We start from the raw sequence: 19,202 nt of genomic DNA, 5'->3' as shown, positions 1-19,202 counted from the left end.
ATCTTTTTCATCCTGTGAACTTCCTGATTCACCTGGACTGGACTGCTGGCTGCCAACCAGCAGCCCCCCAGGTTATCTTTAGGCTTTAGGTTACAAACTTGTACAAACTTGTTTGTACAAGTTTGTAACCTAAAGCCTGCCTTCAGGGATCACATTGAGCTCTCCCTAATCGTGAGTAAAACTACTTTTTGTTACAGTGGTGCCTCGCAAGACGAAATTAATTCGTTCCGTGAGGCTCTTCGTCTAGCGGTTTTTTCGTCTTGAGAAGCAAGCCCATTGACAGCTTAGCGGATTAGCGCTATTAGCGGTTTAGCGGCTTTTAGCGATCAGCTGTTAAGCGGCTTATCAGCGGATCAGCTGATAAGCGGCTTAGCGGCTTAGGAAAAGGGGGGGAAAGGGGAAAAAAACCCTGCAGGAACTCGCAAGACATTTTTGTCTTGCGAAGCAAGCCCATAGGGAAATTCATTTTGCGAAGCGCCTCCAAAACGGAAAACCCTTTCGTCTAGCGGGTTTTCCGTCTTGCGAGGCGTTCGTCTTGCGGGGCACCACTGCACTTGTGAATAAGGCTGTTGTGTCCTTATTCTTTTAGGAGGGATCAAAGGGGTCTTACCAGGAATAATAGAACATATCTCCATTTGGGCAAACCAGATTGAATTGTTTATTGTCTTAAGAGGCTCACACGAGTCTGCAACCAGTTTCTGCTGCGTAAGAAGGGGAATGCACTTTGCTATATAAAGAAACTTGCTAGTGTTATAAGAATTTTAAGGTCTTAGATAGAAAATAAACGTTCATAAATGTACCAAGCAAATATGTACATAAATATATAAACCACATGTCTGGAGCAGCACAGGAATACAGTCCTGAAACCATTTTGACTCCCAAACTGACCAAATGTTTCTCTGCAAGGAGGGAGAGGGTGAAGGAACCTTCCCATTGTCTCAGGAATTAAATGATTACCATCGCAAAGGAACGACCAGACTACCAGGAAAGGCAATCAGATAAGGCATTATCAGATAACCTGACCTGAGATAAACAAAGGACTCAGATTTCTGTTGTAGACTGCCTTTTCTATGATGTAGGTATGATGTATCTGGGAGGTAGTCTTGGGCTACACCCCTTCTGTGATGTATGTATGATGTTTCTGGGTATAGTCTTGAGCTCCAGGGCAGGGAATTTCAAAATGTCTATATAAGGGAAGCACAGATTTGTTCGGGGTCCTCCTCCGCTCTTCTGTGTGTGAGGGGAGTACCCTGTTGCAACAGCTTTAATAAAGATCAGGCTTACAAGGTGCTTTGCTTCTCAATATTCTCTGGTTGGCCTCTGCTATTTTCTCCTACCAATGGAGAACCTACAAAGGACTCTATAAGGGCTCTTGTGTACCCCATAAGGGAACAAGACTAGATTTTGTTTACAACACTAGCGTGAGTTAGGAAGGATATTAATAATCAATATAGCCTCTCCTGCCACCCTCAACATTTCCATATTTGTGAAGGATAGGGCTACCCATGTGTGATGGCCTGGGATTCGGACTCGGATGCTGAACCTGAGGGATCCCAGCCTGCACAGGATTCCCCACCTCCAGAACCAGCTGAGCCAGGGCTGGGGCTTGAGCCTGAAGGGTCCTCACCTGTGCTGGATCCTCAGGTGCAATCATCAGCTGAGTCTGCTCTGGCTCCTGAGGTGATGGAGGACCCATTGCCTATAGGTGCTCCACTCTCAGCCCCGTCAGAGGAAGCTGAGGTTGCCTCTGGGTCCAGTAACCCTCCAGCCTCTCCTAAGCTACAGAGTCTCAGTGCAGAGAGGTAGAGGGAACTAAGTTCCCGCAAGAGGAGTGCTCACCTGCAGGCCAGGAGAGGTGAGTCACCAGAGGATCAGGGCTGCCCTATGCCTTGGGGCAGATAAAAGCCGGCCAGCCTCAGCCCCAAGTTGTGGGAGCAACGTTGTTGGTTGCTAGTTCCTGCCTGAACGCTGTCCTGCTTTTCTGCCTGAGCTCCTGATCTGCCCTGGTTCCCTGCTTGCATGTCTATTCCTGACTTCACCCAACTCCCTGCCCTGCACCCTGCTTCAGCTACTACGGACTGCCTCCATGTTGCACCTTTGACCACGGACTGGACTTGGACCTTGCCTCTCGGGTAACCCATGGGACTAGCACACCATGTCTACCAGCCACGATGGAGGCAATGAAGGAATGGGTTTCCCAAACCCAAAACTGACTGTGCAGGCAGTTTGAAATAGGCACCAAAATCCCTATTTTTCCTTAGCTAAAATCCATTAACTTGAGCTCTGAGTCAATGTATAAACATTGACCTGGCAGTAAAGACAAGTGCTCAGAGCCCTCTCCTTTATCAGTTTGTGATGGCAAGGATGGCCTTGACTGTACCAGTAGAACAGGGAAGACACGTCTGTGCCTTATCTTATATCCTGACCACAAAGACCCACAGACCTAGGCTGGGAACAGCGCCAGAGGGTGTTCTTGGAGATGGTGACCTCTTGCTCCAATATAAGAGTAGGAACAGGAAGATGCTTTTATGGTCAGAAGTACAGGAAGGAATATCCTTTTATGGTTAAGAGTGCCAGAGCAGGAGCATCTGTGATGTCAACCTGCATGTACAAGGTGACGTGGCTGGATTCCTGGGGAAGAGGGAGAGGGTGCCTGGAGGATATATATACTGCATGAAATTTCTCATTTCTTTGGACTTGCTGTGGACTGACCACGCAAGTGCCTTTCTGCTGCTCCGGAGAGCAGAAATAAAGAACTCTTTCTCTGAACCAGCCCTCGGTGTCATTTGACTTCCTTCCTCCTGTCCTGGAGCAATGCAGACCCAATCGGTGAACTCTAATAAGGCTACAGCAATGTTCTATTTCTATCATCAGAGATAGCAGTGCTTCTGAATATCCATTGCTGGAAACCACAGGAGGGAAGAGCGCTCCTGGGTTCAAGTCCTCCTTGTGGGTTTTCCGCAAGCATCTGGCCACTGTGAGGACAGGATGCTTATCTAGATGGGCCATTGTCCCAGCAGTCTCCACGTCTTACGTTCTTTTCCCTTTCTGTCAGGCCGTCTCCCCTTCAGCTTCCAAAGTCCGCCTCTCAGGTATTCTGACCACCACCACCCCACCAACAAATTGTAATCTGATATTAAAGAACAGCCTTGCTTTATGCCTCCCTCCGTCTTAATTTTAAAAAATGGTCCTTTCTCTCTCTCTCTCTCCTCCTCGCCTCAGAAATCATCACTTCGCTGACGCCTCCTGCATTCCTCTCACTTCAGTAAACTCTGCTCATTTATCTGAAACTCGCTAAAAGTCATTTCCCCCCCACAACAAAATGCAGCTGTCAAAAGCTTCAAATCATCTCATCCATCAAGTGCAGTTGTCTGCGATATTGTGTGTGTGCGTGTGCACGTGCACATTGCTTATTTATATATATAAATATGAAAGAATGACTAGAATTGGAGATGTGTAAAAAAGCACCCAGCTGACAAGTTGGATTTTATCAACAAGCTAACACCCCATCTAGCCCAAATTTCTTAGCTTTTGTGTATCTGGATGAAATATACATAGAGTATCATACTATCCGCATTTCTCTTCTGTGTGCAGACCCCCCCCCCCAATCTGATTTACAACCCCCTGGTTGTAAATCCAGGTCAGATCTGATTCGGTCAAGGCTTACCCAGACCCAATCTGACCCACCCCAGATCTGATACAGAACAACAAACCCCCGTATTGCAAACTTAACACAACAAACGACACAAGCAACACAATGACCAGTATACTAGATAGCACTGCAATTCTTATTGCATAATGTAGTACAATAAAAACAAAAACAAAATGTGTACACTTGTAAATTCTCTAATATAATTTAAATAAATGAGCACACGTCTGTCAATCTTTGAAAGTCCGTAGAAGTATAATAAGTCTATAGTTGAAACAAAGTAATAGATGCTATCCTGTGGGCTAAGCGGTAAAACTTTTTAGAGGTTCAGGTGCCACCCCAGATCTGATCATGCTCTGGAAAATACAGATCTCAGGGAAACACATTGACCTACACCGTGAAGCTGTTGTGGCCAGAACTTTTGAGTTTTGTCACCCAGGGAGGCAACATTTGGAGATACTGTGGCTCCTACAGAGCTGATAGCCCCTGCCAAACCACAGGGTTTGTTGTTGTTTTTTAAATGCAGGCTGCTCTTAAGATTTAAAATGTTTTATAAGTAAAGTGGAAGTAACCATTTTCTTTTTTCAAAATGCACAGTGATATTTGGAGAGATGATAGCACTTACAGAGGCGAGGAACTGTGACAAATCTAAGATTAAGCTCCAGGGGGTATCTTGTTAGCCACCTTTAAGATTTGCTAACAACAACAACAATTCATTATAATAATTTAAGAAGACTATGCGGTCACAGTCATGCCAGTTCTCATGCTCCTGTTGCTTCCATCAAGATTTTGGAAATATTTGTGGGTACCTTAAATTAGGTGTGAGCTTCTAGGCATGGATACACAGAGTCAGGTTGATACTCGTGCATAGCAACATGAAGACATGTGGGTAAGAGATGATGATGATGATGATGATAATAATTTATTACTTATACCCCACCCCTCTGGCCAGGTCTCCCCAGCCACTCTGGGCAGTTTCCAACAGGATGTTAAAAACACAATAAAACACCAAACATTAAAAACTTCCCTAAACAGGGCTGCCTTCAGATGTCTTCTAAAAGTCAGATAGTTGTTTATTTCCTTGACATCTGATTGGAGGGTGTTCCACAGGGTGAGCGCTACCACCAAAAAGGCCCTCTGTCTGGTTACCTGTAACTTGGCTTCTCACAGTGAGGGAACAGGCAGAAGTCCCTCAGAGCTGGACCTCAGTGTCAGGGCAGAACGATGGGGGTGAAGAAGCTCCTTCAGGTCTACTGGGCTGAGGCTGTTTAGGGCTTTAAAGGTCAGCACCAACACTTTGAATTGTGCTCTGAAATGTAATTTAGGTGTAACAGACTTTTGAGGGGCAGCAATGAGGAAAAAGGAATGTATTCCTTGGAATCACAGACGAGACCATGGCATTTAGAGGGTAAATTACAGCTATGACTCAAGGGGAAATATTATCCAACAACAACAATCATGGAATCATAGAAATGTGGAGTTGTAAGGGACCCTGACAGCCATATAGTCCAACCCCCCCAATGTAGGAATCTCAACTAAAGCTGAGCTAAACCCCATCTTGAAGCCAAGCCCTAGAGATTAAGGACTAATATCCTTTCACATACCCTTTCTTCTCTTCATCTTGCCATTTCCACCTGCTCACGATCGCATTTGCATCCTCAACTTTGACGTGCAGCTAAGTGTTCTCCGAACCAGGATGAATTTTTATGTGCGAAAGATAACCAAGTTATGGTGGCAAAATCTGAGCCACGCTGAGAAAGGCTATGATTTATTGCTGTGCCCTGCGTCCTTGATAAACTTGATGTCTTTGCACCGACGCTGATTTGTATGCAGCCATTGTTCCTTAGTTTTGAGCTTTTTTTGCAGATAGTTCTGTGGGGAAAACGTACCGTTGTGCAACAGAAATGTAGGATCGGGAGACGCAGGGCAGAAGTTTTGCTACAGAGGCAGAAACCCAGGCTGGACAGTTGATTCAAAGCTCAGAAACAGTTCGCAACATACTTTGCCAGTGGGCAATTGTGTGGCTCAGTGCTCCTCCATGTCAAAAATGGCATACTTGAAATACTTCCCAAGGAGAGCTCTAGACGAGGGATTAGCAAACTTTTTCAGCAGGGGGCCGGTCCACTGTACCTCAGACCTTTTGGGGGGCCAGACTATATTTTGGGGGAAAATGAATGAATTCCTATGTCCCACAAATAACCCAGAGATGCGTTTTAAATAAAAGGACACATTCTACTCATGTAAAAACACGTTGATTCCCAGACCGTCCGTGGGCTGGATTTAGAAGGCGATTGGGCCAGATCCGGCCCCCGGCCTTAGTTTACCTACCCATGCTCTAGACCAGTGGTTCTCAACCTGTGGGTCTCCAGATGTTGTTGGACTACAACTCCCATCTTCCCTGAGCTCTGGCCTAAACTTTGATTAAAAGCTCTTAGGCATTATGGTCCCTATTCAGGATACCAATGAAAACACATTTTCAGAGTGTGGTTTAGCCAACGAGCTCTCCATATCGGATGGAGAGAGACAAAAGAGTCTGGCAAGAACAAGATGGCGATGACCTGGACATTGTATCCCTGGATTATTCACTTTCAAATGCCTGGCTGCAAGGAGCATCAAGTTAAGAGCAGTAGCGGAGCCTACTGGATTGGGCCAATGGCCCACCTAGTCCAGCATCCTGTTCTCACAGTGGCCAACCAGATTCCTGCAGGAAACTCTTTAGTTTAGGAGGACCCAAGCTGTTTCCAGGAACTAGTGTACAGATATATTACTTCTTCTGACCATAGAAGCCATCGTGGAACATATCCCCATAAACAAGAAGTGGGAGGGTCACATAACTGAATGTTTTTCCCTTGTTATTGTTTAGTCGTTAAGTCATGTCCGACTCTTCGTGACCCCATGTACCAGAGCACGCCAGGCCCTCCTGTCTTCCATTGCCTCCCGCAGTTTGGTGAAACTCATGCTGGTAGCTTCGAGAACACTGTCCAACCATCTCGTCCTCTGTCGTCCCCTTCTCCTTGTGCCCTCCATATTTCCCAACATCAGGGTCTTTTCCAGGAAGTCTTCTCTTCTCATGAGGTGGCCAAAGTATTGGAGCCTCAGCTTCAGGATCTGTCCTTCCAGTGAGCACTCAGAGCTGATTTCCTTCAGAATGGAGAGGTTTGATCTTCTTGCAGTCCATGGGACTCTCAAGAGTCTCCTCCAGCACCAGAATTTCCCCCTCACCTCTCCAAAATCCATGCACATAGAAAACTTGCAAGCGAGGGAGAAGGGTCCTGCCCTCCTCACTAATCTGCTAGTTTTCTACATGAGGGGATTTGCTTTTTTTAAAAAAAATGGAGAACCATTCATGATTGTGAGCACCCACCCGTATTTTGAAGTGGTACAGTCCAGACCCAGGTTTAACCCCCCCCCCTTGGCAAAGGCCACCATCTTTGGCTAGTTTAATTCTTTCAGATTTCTTTCAGGGCTAAGTGGCATGTCCATCCAATTTCTTGCCAATATGGGCAAGGAGACGATATGATTTTTATTTTTTTGAAAGAAAGTGAAAAGGCTTAAGCTGTTCTCCTTTGTGCTGTCAGGTGGTGATAAGACAGCTCTCACACTTTGTTCGAATGGAGTATTTATTCAGATAAGGCGGGGGAAAGGCAAGAGATCTTCATTGGGCTCGGAATGGGGAGGAAAATGGTTTAAGGTTATTAATCCGGAAGTTCCCGGCAGCAGAAGATTTGAGGGAAATTACATATTCTGTCACTTTTACTTATTGCATCCCAATTTCACCGGAGTGCGTGTACACACACACAAAGGGTCCTGGGAGGAGGGGAAGGGAGGGAGAGAGGCGGCTCTCCCTGGAGCGCTTATTAGATTTCACAACCTTTTTGATATTAAAATGCCAAGCCCAGTAGGAGCAATTCTGCCTGTGCTTTATTCCAGAGATTGTGTGTGTTTGTGTGTGTGTGTCTGTCTGTGTGTGTCTCTGTGCTTTAAATTTTCATCTCACGCCAGCAGTCTTCTGCACCTTAAAAATTAAAAATACAAGAGCAAGGAAACATTTACTGCCTGACAATAAACAACCGATGTGGCCATTATCTGTTCAGCGCTTCGTATGGGTTGCAGATATTACGAGCCTTCAGCCATCGTTTATGGCTCCTCATATGAACATGAGAAGAGACTACTGGCTCAGGCCAATGGCCCACCTAGTCCAGCATCCTGATCTCACAGTGACCAACTCAGTGCCCCAGTGGGAACAACAACAACAACAATTTATTTATTTATACCCCGCCCATCTGGCTGGGTTTCCCCAGCCACTCTGGGCGGCTCCCAACAAAATATAAAACACACAATAAAACATCAAACATTAGAAACTTCTCTAAACAGGGCTGCCTTCAGATGTCTTCTAAAAGTCAGATAGTTGTTTATTTCCTTGACATCTGGTGGGAGGGCGTTCCACAGGGCGGGCACCACTACCAAGAAGACCCTCTGCCTGGTTCCCTGTACCCGCACTTCTCGCAGTGAGGGATCCGCCAGAAGGCCCTCGGTGCTGGACCTCAGTGTCCGGGCAGAATGAAGGGGGTGGAGATGCTCCTTCAGGTATACTGGGCCGAGGCCAGTTAGGACTTTAAAGGTCAGCACCAGCACTTTGAATTGTGCTTGGAAATGTACTGGAAAGCCTGCAAACAGGACCCAAGCAGGAGTAGATCATTTTCCCCTCATGAGTAACTGGTATTCGGAAGCATTAGTGCAGAGCAGACAAGAGCCATCATGGCTAGTAGCCATTGTCAGGCCCTCTAAGTGTCCCTATTTTCCGGGGACAGTCCTGGATTGAAACTTGCATGAATTGCTCCACCCACTTTTCTTTCTGGCCCCGCCCCACAGGCCCCTGGACCCCAGAAGCAAATGCAACAAGACTGGATGTTTTGCCATCTGCGGTACTTGAGGGTCGATTCCAAAAGATCCCACCTGAGAAACGCCTTTGCCCTTGGGAGATGGTAGCACTGAAACAGCGGCACACATGCTCCTGTCCTGTACAGTGGTACCTCGGGTTGCATACACTTCAGGTTACAGACTCCGCTAACCCAGAAATAGTACCTTGGGTTAAGAACTTTGCTTCAGGATGAGAACAGAAATTGTGCAGTGGTGGCAGCAGGAGGCCCCATTAGCTAAAGTGGTGCTTCAGGTTAAGAACAGTTTCAGGTTAAGAATGCACCTCCAGAATGAATTAAGTACATAACCCGAGGTACCACTGTACTCTCTACAAAGACCTGGGGAACGAGATCATCTCCCCACTCGTACTAACCATCCCAGGGCACTCAACCACTGCCACAATGTCCTTTCTTCTATCAGATCAAAATGAGCAGATAACAGCAAAGGTTGCTAGGTTCATAGCAGGGGCAATCAGAATAAGGGCCACTAACTGACGGCTGATTCAGGACTTTAAATTGAGCTTTTATATCAAATTTCCTTTTCTGCCTATACTGTAATGTTTTACTGTTGCTATGGCCATTGGCTAATGCGAATAAAGTTTTATTTCTCTCTCTCTCGGGCTAGGAAAGAACTCTGAACTTAGCAATGTCGGGGGCATTGTGGGTAATTAAAATGGCAAGTGACTCTCAGCTGCTGCTGCTGCGCCACCAGCACAACCAGTAAGCACAGGGAGGTGGCTACTAACGTCACAGCCGGATCTAGGCCTCAAAAGCACCTTGAATAATAGAGGGCTGGTTCACACTTTATGTTGCAAAACAACAATGGCAAGATTCACTACACGCCTGACAATGCTGGCTCCCTGATGAGTCTATCTATCTGACAGATGTGCTTTGCAGACACATTTGTAACATTCACATGTTACGCTTATTGATTTGTACTTACTTGCACTTGGTGGGGTGGGGAGGGGGAGAAACCAGCAAGCATGTCCTTTTCTGGCATCATATACCCCCACCTTAAACAATGGGTTTATTTAATGTCAGATACACATGGATTAACACCGATACCCCCTAGCCCTGTGAGCCTCTCTTTTATAAAGTCCCCAGTACTGCATTACGCGGGAGTTAATTCGCTGGGGGGAGCAATATAATCTGATTTCGGCTCTACATGTGGTTCTTACTATTTCGCTGGGTTATTTCCTTTCATGTTTAAAGTGATCAGCCGTCTTTTCATCTCTCCAGATTGCCTTCCCTTGTGCCTCTTTCAGAAAGCAGTTCACCTCCACTTCCCACCCCGGGTTTTAATTTCACTCAAATGCCTCCTTTCCTCTCCGACCAGGCCGCCCCCAACCATTTTCCCCTTTTGCTGATGTGATTCCCCTGCTCTGTCTTACTCTCCCCCCCCCCCCCCGGTTAATCCACATGGCAGATTAACATCTGACAAGGAAGAAAAATCAAATGTTTATTTAGACTCTTTGTTGTCTAAAGAGGATTATTTAACCCGGAGGTGGGGAGTCTTTTGTGAGCTGCAATAGCAGTAGATGGTGGGGGTGGCCGCCCTCGCTGTTGCTTACCAGGAAGGAGAGGGGAAGGGGTAAGGCAGAGAGGTTGGCAGGGTGCAAACACACTGGCAAGACAGTGTGGAGGTCAGAGCAGTGCAAATGCAGCTGTGTCACTGCTGCTCATCGGAAGGTGTTTGTACCACACTGATCTCTCTTCACCTTCGTCTCACCTTCCCAGTAAGGAACAGGGACTCAGCTGTTGGGAGGTCAGGTGAGAACGACTGTGCCAACACGCCACCCACTAATGGGCTGAGGGCTGCGTTACCCCAGTGGGAAGGAGTCAAGGGCTGCATCCCAGTACAATGGTACCTCAGGTTAAGTATGTTAAGTACGTTTCCGAGCAAAATTCAAAGTGTTGGTGCTGACCTTTAAAGCCCTAAATGGCCTCAGTCCAGTATACCTGAAGAAGTGTCTCCACCTCCATCGTTCTACCCAGACATTGAGGTCCAGTGTCGAGGGCCTTTTGGCGGTTCCCTCACTGCGAGAAGCCAAGTTACAGGGAACCAGACAGAGGGCCTTCTCAGTAGTGGCACCCGCCCTGTGGAATGCCCTCCCACCAGATGTCAAAGAGAAAAACAACTACCAAACTTTTAGAAGACATCTGAAGGCAGCCCTGTTTAGGGAAGTTTTTAATGTTTAATGGACTATTGTATTTTAATATTCTGTTGAAAGCCGCCCAGAGTGGCTGGGGAAACCCAGCCAGATGGGCGGGGTATTATTATTATTATTATTATTATTATTATTTTACATAATTCGTTCTGGAGGTCCGTTCTTAACCTGAAAGTGTTCTTAACCTGAAGCACCACTTTAGCTAATGGGGCCTCCTGCTGCTGCCGCACCACCGGAGCATGATTTCTGTTCTCATCCTGAAGCAAAGTTCTTAACCTGAGGTACTATTTCTGGGTTAGCGGAGTCTGTACCCTGAACTGTATGTAACCCAAGGTACCACTGTAGTGAGCAGAGTCAGACTCTGCCATGGGTGGGACCAGAGCACTGCACAACCACATACAAGTATAACCACACAAAGAAGAGAGACAGTTCACGAACACCCTTACTCTATCCATTTCCCCACTTCCGAAAAGCTCTAGCTTTAAGCTCTTGCTCCAACAATGAAGCAGCTCAGATTGTTGGCATACATCTCTCTCAAGACACAATGGAGTGCACTTCTAGGGGTGAATTCAGACCAAATGGAGAATCACACAACCTTCTGCAGTAACTCATAGCTGTTGCTTTCTGTGTTGTTATTGCTGTGTTAGCATCACCAATGTGACCTTTCTGGGGCGCAAGCCTGGGCAGTGTGTCTGGAGGTCCTGGGCTGCCCAGACAACAAGACCCCCCTCTCGACCTCACTGAGGTGGTCCAAAAGAAAGCAGAGGAAGACGTTTGGCACCAGCTTGAATGTAAGAGCTGCTGGAAGGAGGCGTACAAGGAGCCATCCAACCATCTTAGGGACTCCACTCTGGATTTGTGTAGAATTTACACTGTAGCCTTTTCTCCTTCTGAAGATATCCTGCAAGGCAGCGTAGGTTTAGGATCAGGGTTTTCCTTCTCCTAGGTGGGCTCCCTTCCCAGGTCGATGAAGCACCTCAGACTGGGATATTACATAGAGATAGAGGCTTCCCTGCTTTCCTGATTCACCCAGGATCTGATCTGAGCTGTTCCTTCCATGCAAGGCATTTGACAAGGTGTCCCATGATATTCTTGTAAAGAAGCTGGTAAAATGCGGTCTTGACTATGCTACCACTCAGTGGATTTGTAACTGGCTGACTGACTGAACCCAAAGGGTGCTCATCAATGGTTCCTCTTCATCCTGGAGAAGAGTGGCTAGTGGGGTGCCACAGGGTTCTGTCTTGGGCCCGGTCTTATTCAACATCTTTATCAACGACTTGGATGATGGACTCAAGGGCATCCTGATCAAATCTGCAGATGACATCAAACTGGGAGGGGTGGCTAACACCCCAGAGGACAGGATCACACTTCAAAACGACCTTGACAGATTAGAAAACTGGGCCAAAACAAACAAGATGAATTTTAACAGGGAGAAATGTAAAGTATTGCACTTGGGCAAAAAAAATGAGAGGCACAAATACAAGATGGGTGACACCTGGCTTGAGAGCAGTACATGTGAAAAGGATCTAGGAGTCTTGGTTGACCACAAACTTGACATGAGCCAACAGTGTGACGCGGCAGCTAAAAAAGCCAATGCAATTCTGGGCTGCATCAATAGGAGTATAGCATCTAGATCAAGGGAAGTAATAGTGCCACTGTATTCTGCTCTGGTCAGACCTCACCTGGAGTACTGTGTCCAGTTCTGGGCACCACAGTTCAAGAAGGACACTGACAAATGGAACGTGTCCAGAGGAGGGCAACCAAAATGGTCAAAGGCCTGGAAGCGATGCTTTATGAGGAACGGCTAAGGGAGCTGGGCATGTTTAGCCTGGAGAAGAGGAGGTTAAGGGGTGATATGATAGCCATGTTCAAATATATAAAAGGATGTCACATAGAGGAGGGAGAAAGGTTGTTTTCTGCTGCTCCAGAGAAGCGGACACGGAGCAATGGATCCAAACTACAAGAAAGAAGATTCCACCTAAACATTAGGAAGAACTTCCTGACAGTAAGAGCTGTTCGACAGTGGAATTTGCTGCCAAGGAGTGTGGTGGAGTCTCCTTCTTTGGAGGTCTTTAAGCAGAGGCGTGACAACCATATGTCAGGAGTGCTCTGATGGTGTTTCCTGCTTGGCAGGGGGTTGGACTCGATGGCCCTTGTGGTCTCTTCCAACTCTATGATTCTATGATTCAGATCCTTCTCCTCCCATCAAAGGAACCAGGACGGAAGGGAAAGGCAGATCCCTTCCACTCTGCTGTAGTCACAACAATGTCTGGAGGTTTAAATGGGGTGATTGTGGTTCCAGCAATGAGGAGCTGGTGGTTTCTAGGCTCATTCTGAGAGTTTGCATATCAGAGACATCACCTTGCCAACAAAGGTCCGTATAGTTAAAGCTATGGTTTTCCCAGTAGTGATGTATGGAAGTGAGAGCTGGACCATAAAGAAGGCTGATTGCCAAAGAATGGATGCTTTTGAATTACGGTGCTGGAGGAGATTCTTGAGAGTCCCATGGACTGCAAGAAGATCAAACCTATCCACTCTGAAGGAAATCAGCCCTGAGTGCTCACTGGAAGGACAGACCCTGAAGCTGAGGCTCCAATACTTCGGCCATCTCATGAGAAGAGAAGACTCCCTGGAAAAGACCCAGATGTTGGGAAAGATGGAGGGCACAAGGAGAAGGGGACGGCAGAGGATGAGATGGTTGGACAGTGTTCTTGAAGGTACCAGCATGAGTTTGACCAAACTGTGGGAGGCAGTGGAAGACAGGAGTGCCTGGCGTGCTCTGGTCCATGGGGTCACGATGAGTCGAACATGACTAAATGACTAAACAACAACAACAACAAAGGTGTTGCTGCTTTTGCTGCTATTTTCCCTTGGGGCTCCTTCTCTTTTTTTCTTCTTAGGTTTCTCTGAAGGGCGAGCCCACCCAATCAGGGATCACACAGTCACTAAGAAATCAATAGCTTGCAAATCCATTTTTGCAATGTGACAATAACACTGCAGACAGATCAGGGCAGCTGAATGTGACTGAATTAGTCATAACAAAAAAAAATTCCTTCCAGTAGCACCTTAAAGACCAACTAAGTCAGCATGCACACGAAAGCTCATACCAAAAACTAACTTAGTTGGTCTTTAAGGTGCTACTGGAAGGAATTTTTTTTGTTTTGACTATGGCAGACCAACACGGCTACCTATCTGTAACTGAATTAGTCATGTGAGTATCCCCACACAGACAGGGATGATGAGATAAAGGAAGCAACTTTGCAATATTGTATAACCAATCAGGCTATATATAATTTTCACCCAGCGGAGAGTGAGTTCAGCTGAGAGAGCAAGCAATGGCAATATGAAAGACATGGTTTCTCTTTTTATTTATTTATTGCGCTTATTGCATTCATATCCCACTTTTTTCTCCAGGGAGTTCAAGGTTCTCCCATCCTCATTTAATTCCCCACAACGGCCCTGTGAGGTAGATTAAGCCTGAGAGAGACTGTGGCTGCCCCAAGTGTTAGAATTCCTGCTCCATGATTGCAGTCATGGGATTGTTGTCTATCACATGACGGTATATGTTTGACTCCACAGAGTGGGAAGTGACGGAGACAGGATGTTTGTGTTACTGTGTTTCGTGAAGTGGGACTGTTGTCTTTTGTTTTTTCTCTTTGCTGTCTGATGCTAGAGAGAGAGGGAGCCATGTTGCAGTACTCTGTGTGTGTTTATATGTAAATAAAGTACAGTGGTACCTCAGGTTAAGAGCAATTCGTTCTGGAGGTCTGTTCTTAACCTGAAACTGTTCTTAACCTGAGTTACCACTTTAGCTAATGGGGCTTCCTGCTGCCGCTATGCCGCTGCCGCACGATTTCTGTTCTCATCCTGAAGCAAAGTTCTTAATCTGAGGTTCTATTTCTGGGTTAGCGGAGTCTGTAACCTGAAGCGTATGTAACCTGAAGCATCTGTAACTCGAGGTACCACTGTAGATTAGCCAAAATGCTGAGTTGCTGGGGTTCTGTTACTCAAACTGCAAACACTCTGCAGTGTGCTGATGTCTGTTGGCATCAGTCGCTGTGATGTTCGGGCAGAAGAAAGCTTTTGAAGCTCCCGAACAATTGACCAGGAGGAAGGGAGGGAACATGCCAGTCGGGCATGTGTCTCTGCCAGGGTCCTACCTGAGTATAGGACAAACCTCTGACACCAAGGTCACCCATGGGCTTCATGGCTGGGTGGGGATTCAAACCCCAGCCTCCCAGGTCCTAGTCTGACACTTTAACCACTACACCGCACTGGCTTTCTCCTTTGGAAGGAGTGTTCCAAATTGGCAGGTTAGAAAAATGAGATGCCTTTCGACACAGCCCAAAGCAACCATGAAAAATTGCCAGATGTATTTTCCTGGTTCAGCGGCTTTCACTCCACATCCAGATCTTTACATTTCAGGATCCTGCGGTACAAAGATGTCTTCAGTAACGGAGCATCAAGCTAGCATCTGATTCTACTCCTGCAAGACTTGTTGCAAAGCTCAGTGGCCCCCGGAGAACCTTTCTGGAGCAGAAGAGCTTATAGAATCAGTGTGACCTTCAACAGATTTATTTCAGGGGCTTTGTCAGTAAGAACTTCTTTCTACAGAGATATGGGAGGATGTGAGGTCTGCCTGGGAGATATACTTAAGGGCAAAATATCCCCAAGCATCTCAAAGGGGTGACAAGATGGAGAGCGTCACATTTAGAGCTGCAATGAAAACACAAATTTTATGGTGGGTAGAAAGGGAAGGTGGGGACGCAATAGTTGGATCATCACTGGACCCCAAAGGGCTCTGAAAAAGAAAACAGGGGTAGTTTAGTCATGGAGCGAATTAAGGCAGATTAGGCTTCACAACCAAAGTCAATGTAGTCTCACCAACGTCAATAGGCCTGCTGTGGGGTAAAAGAGTTATGACCGGAGTTGTGTTCGAATGGAATTCTCCATCCCAGTTATCGGCAGAGAAATTGGGGGCAGGATTTCAGTGAATTTCTGCAAGGGGAGGAGAAATGGTCCAACACTTTCTCAGCTGCAGGGCTGGCCTTTGACACAGCTTCTTGCTGCCTTCTTGCCTGCCTGCAAATGTATCAGGCAACCACGTTTGAAATGTCGTGTCCAGTTCTGGTTGCCTCACCTCCAAGAGGCTACTGTACATTTGGAAGAGGTTCAGGAAAGGGCAAGCCAAGTCATCAAGGGTATGGAGCAACTCCAGGTCCAGGTCCAGCTCCGAGGGCCTTCTGGCATTTCCCTCACTGAAGGAAGCCAAGTTAACAGGGAACCAGGAAGAGGGCCTTCTCGGTAGTGGCACCTGTCCTGTGGAATGCCCTCCCACCAGATGTCAAAGAAAAGAACAACTACCAGACTTTTAGAAAACATCTGAAGGCAGCCCTGTTTAGGGAAGCTTTTAATGTTTAATAGGTTATTGTATTTTAGTGGAGAAACCCAGCCAGATGGGCGGGGTATAAATAATAAATTATTATTATATTATCATTATTATTCAGGGAGGAGGAGGACCTGTAGCCCAACTCTGATGCTACTGGACTTTAACTCCCATCCCACCCCTGACCATTGGCCATGCTGGCTGGGGCTGATGGGATTTGGAGTCCAACACCTCTGGGCCCTGTTGTTTATGAAGGAGATTGACCAGCTGGGATGTGTGCAGAGGAGGGCAACCAAGATGACCAAGGAGGTGGAGACGACCTGAAGGAGCGTCTCCACCTCCATCATTCTGCCCAGACACTGAGGTCCAGCTCCGAGGGCCTTCTGGCGGTTCCCTCCCGGCGAGAAGCCAAGTTACAGGGAACCAGGCAGAGGGCCTTCTCGGTGGTGGCACCTGCCCTGTGGAACGCCCTCCCACCAGATGTCAACGAGAGAAAAAACAACTACCAGACTTTTAGAAGACATCTGAAGGCAGCCCTGTTCAGGGAAGTTTTTAATGTGTGACATTTTAATGTATTTTTAATCTTTGTTGGGAGCTGCCCAGAGTGACTGGGGAAACTCAGCCAGATGGGCGGGGTACAAATTAATAATAATAATAATAATAATAATAATAATAATAATAATAATAATCAATGCACCAGCAGAGAGTTGCAAAGCATTCTCCCACTAGCACTACCATCATCGCTCCTTCCGCTGCATCCCCCCACCTTGGGTTTTAATGTGCTTTGAGAAGCACATTATAACAACATCAGGCTGTCATCAGCATATTTGCTCTCATGAAAAAAATAACATCACAAAACAGCCAAAGGGAGTTACGGGGGTTTTGAGGGTGAGGGCAGAACGATGACTCCCAGTGCTTAATCTTTTCCACAGCAAACATCTTTTCTATTGAGATTTTAATAATCCTGAAACGTGGTCTTCTGGCCTTCCCTAACATTGAGTTGATAAGATTCTGAAAACACAATTTAGAGGCTGCGCCGGCTAATTTCATCTCCTTTGTGGGGAAATTAAAAAAACAGAGGAGGGCTCTGTCGCTGCAACTGACGCCATCCTCTGCAAACAATGGGATGATGCTCCCTGATATTGCCGGGCTGTTTTCATGCTGTGTCCCCCCCCCAACTTCCCAACACGAAAGAAAGGAATGAAACCCCATGTTTGCAGCGTGACACGGAGGGCTTTGGAGCTGTGTGCAAGATCTGATAGCCTCCCGAGATACACAAGGCTTTGTAAGCTGCTCAAAACAAATGAGACCTTAATTACAAAACATTGATCTTGCCCTGTGCCATTTGCCAAATGGGCCGCTTCTGCTGCTAGCTCCCCCACCCTTAAAGTTTAGCGGCAGGAACTTTCAATCAGAAGTGGGCCAGAAGGAACTGTCCGATGTTCTTCCTGTGTAACCTGATGTGATTTAGATGCAGGGGTGCCGACTTGCCCCCACATTCAGGGGCCGCGGTCAGGTGACACGTCACGTAATGCCACCTGGTGTGACCAGGCGGGGGCAAGATTTCTGCATTTTCTCATCCCAGCCCCTTCCATACTCTTGTTCAAGCAGTCCCATGGTCCTCTCTGTTCCACCCAATGCAGGCCTCCACCTCCCCTCCCAGCAGGTCCTTTCACTTTTTGGTGGTTCTGGTTTGGGCAGGGAAGAAGAAAGGAGGAAGAGCTCTCACTCTTCCCTCCATCCCCACCACTGCACAGCATGGGAAGCATAGGGATACCTGGGAAATTTAACTTTCTTTCTTTTTTTTAAAAAGATATTTATTAAAGTTTCAAAAAGGGTTACAAAGTAAGAAAAAGAAAAGAAAAGAAAAAATACAAAGTACAGAAGGGGAAAAAAAACAGTTAAAAACATATCAATCTTTTCAAGTCTTGTCTTTCATTTGCTTGTTTCCCTGACCTCCTCACACCTCCCTTTTTTGTATTCCAGTTCAGTTAGTTAATTCAGCAAATCCTTTCCCTCCTTATTTTTATCTTAACCCTTTACCTTAATGTATTGTAACTTTGCATTCTCACCTAATAACAGTCCATTTTTACATACTCCTTTATGACATTGCTGCTAAAACCACTTAACTTCATTCCAACATCATTCTAACATTCATTAATTTTGCAGTATTTATATAAGTAGTTTTTAAATTTCTTCCAATCTTCTTCCACCGACTCTTCTCCCTGGTCTTGGATTCTGCCAGTCATTTCCGCCAGTTCCATATAGTCCATAACCTTCATCTGCCATTCTTCCAGGGTGGGTAAATCTTGTGTCTTCCAATACTTTGCAATGAGTATTCTTGCTGCTGTTGTAGCATACATAAAAAAGTTCTATCCTTCTTTAACACCAATTGGCTGACCATGCCCAGGAGAAAGGCCTCTGGTTTCTTCAGGAAGGTATATTTAAATACCTTTTTCATTTCATTATAGATCATCTCCCAGAAAGCCTTAATCCTTGGGCACGTCCACCAGAGCTGAAAGAATGTACATTCATGGGAAATTTAACTTTCTTGTCGATCAGAAGGTCGGCGGTTTGAATCCCCGCAGCGGGGTGAGCTCCCGTTGCTCGGTCCCTGCTCCTGCCAACCTAGCAGTTCAAAAGCACACCGGCGCAAGTAGATAAATAGGTACTGCTCTGGTGGGAAGGTAAACGGCGTTTCCTTGTGCTGCTCTGGTTCGCCAGAAGCGGCTTAGTCATGCTGGCCACATGACCCGGAATCTGTACGCCGGCTCCCTTGGTCAATAAAGCGAGATGAGCGCCACAACCCCAGAGTCGTCCGCGACTGGACCTAATGGTCAGGGGTCCCTTTACCTTTTTATGGACGCTTGTGGATTTCAATTGCGTTTGGTGGGAGGACAGAACTCAAGGGGATCCCCTTTATTTGATTTTACTGAGCTTTCTCAGAAAAAGGCTTAGATAAAACCTGATCTCCTCCCCGCCCCCCGCAGATTGGAAAGAACTGAAGGCTTTCTGAGTTCAGCTGGAGGGGAGATCTCACCCATCCTTATTTCAAAGCAAAGAGGGGGCTCGGCTTGCGC

General features: G+C 46.5%; 1 long non-coding RNA gene across 3 annotated transcripts in view; it reads right to left on the bottom strand.

Moving 5' to 3' along the window:
• LOC310826295 overlaps positions 1 to 19,202 on the bottom strand; it is a 324,400-nt gene that overhangs the window by 226,247 nt on the left and 78,951 nt on the right. The window contains exon 1 of one of the 3 annotated variants that reach the window (XR_014555700.1): positions 16,443 to 16,572. The exons of 1 other annotated variant lie outside the window; for it this stretch is intronic. This is a non-coding gene — a long non-coding RNA (uncharacterized lncRNA). Of the gene's footprint in view, positions 1 to 10,527; positions 10,734 to 16,442; positions 16,573 to 19,202 lie in introns of those variants that run through there. One more of the 3 variants, XR_014555701.1, reaches the window with a different exon arrangement.

This window comes from Podarcis gaigeae (genome assembly GCF_964106915.1).
Source record: "Podarcis gaigeae genome assembly, chromosome: 10".
NCBI lineage: Eukaryota > Metazoa > Chordata > Lepidosauria > Squamata > Lacertidae > Podarcis > Podarcis gaigeae.
This window is presented reverse-complemented; position numbering and strand designations above follow the sequence as displayed.